Genomic DNA, 1383 nt, shown 5'->3' with positions numbered 1-1383 from the left:
GAGAATCCAGTGCACAACATTAATTAAGGAACACATAACAGTCAACATGTAACAAAGCTTTCCCCACATTCAAATTGTACAAGTCTCCAGTTTTACAGGGTTCTTAGAAGCACATTTTGTCCAAAACCAACGTAAAAAATAGAATTTAAAATACATTTTTGTCATCATTGTCCTCTTAGAAATCCAGGGCTTTCCTCAAGTATTTACAGTGTTGTGGTAAACGTGGAGCGTAACTAAAGGGTGTAAATCAATGTGTTTCACAGTAGAAATTAAGAGCATGAGGGTCAACAACAGTCTTCAAGGTATGGGTGAGATTGCTCGTCTGCGCTAAAGAAAGGGTGATGTCGGTTCAGACTTTGGTACTTGAGCTTTTGTCAGTAAAATCTCTTTGTGGGTACTGGTGTCCCTCTGGAACTGAACTTGGAGCTTAAAGAACCGAGAAATGGTACTGGGGAAATGGGGCAAGGGGACGGGTGCTTTAGTACACACGTGAGAACCATCAACCGCCAATCATACAGAATTGGACCCTTTACACAACTTGAAGTCCTGAAGGATCACCTGGGTGACAATGCCATGCTGCAGGATTCTGGGAAGACTATTCGGCAAGTTAGATCACAGATGTAGGTCTTTCCAGATGTGACAAGCCAATATAGTGGATATGTTTGTTTCCCTACTTTCTCAGAAATAAATAAAGAACTGTGACTGACGTGATTATATGTACACCACCAGTCTTAAATTCAAAAACACCTCCCTTCTTCCAGTTTTTATTGAGATTACAGAGTTCAGTGCCTCAATGTAGCCTACTTACGGGGCAGCTATGGCCTATTGGTTAGCGCTTTGGACCTGTAACCGGAGGGTTGCCGGTTCAAACCCCGACCAGTAGGCACGGCTGAAGTGCCCTTAAGCAAGGCACCAAACCTCACTGCTCCCCGAGCGCCGGCTGTTGATGCAGGCAGCTCACTGCGCCGGGATTAGTGTGTGCTTCACCTCACTGTGTGTGTTTCACTAATTCACAGATTGGGATAAATGCAGAGACCAAATTTCCCTCACGGGATCAAAAGAGTATATATATACTTATACTCTGAAATTAAAGTACGGAACAAAACATATTTAGAGATAAAAAGGTAAGCATATTGTTTTGTTAACACAATTTAATCTCAATTTTGATGCATCATGGTAGCCATACTTTGCAGATACAACAGCTGAACACATTTGTGGCTTTGTTTCTATAATGGAAATTAAAAATCGGTCAGGAAGCAGCACTGTTGCGACACTCACAAATGTGTTGCTGTCACCTATCCAAAACCAGATCACTCCATCTAGTTCTTTTCTAAGGTAGTTCTGGCATGGCCTGGAGGTGTTCTGGGTCATTATCTTACTGTA

At 42.2% G+C, this 1383-nt stretch overlaps 1 protein-coding gene across 4 annotated transcripts in view; it reads right to left on the bottom strand.

Moving 5' to 3' along the window:
• Nucleotides 1-994: 994 nt before the first annotated feature.
• Nucleotides 995-1383, bottom strand: part of sgsm2 (small G protein signaling modulator 2) — a 48196-nt gene continuing 47807 nt past the window's right edge. For all 4 annotated transcript variants that reach the window (XM_042063048.1, XM_042063049.1, XM_042063050.1 and 1 more), the window contains one exon: nucleotides 995-1383. This exon is cut by the window's right edge and continues 1823 nt beyond it. The gene's annotated coding sequence lies outside the window, so the exon portion shown is untranslated.

This window comes from Alosa sapidissima, chromosome 15 (assembly GCF_018492685.1).
Source record: "Alosa sapidissima isolate fAloSap1 chromosome 15, fAloSap1.pri, whole genome shotgun sequence".
Classification (NCBI taxonomy): domain Eukaryota; kingdom Metazoa; phylum Chordata; class Actinopteri; order Clupeiformes; family Clupeidae; genus Alosa; species Alosa sapidissima.
This window is presented reverse-complemented; position numbering and strand designations above follow the sequence as displayed.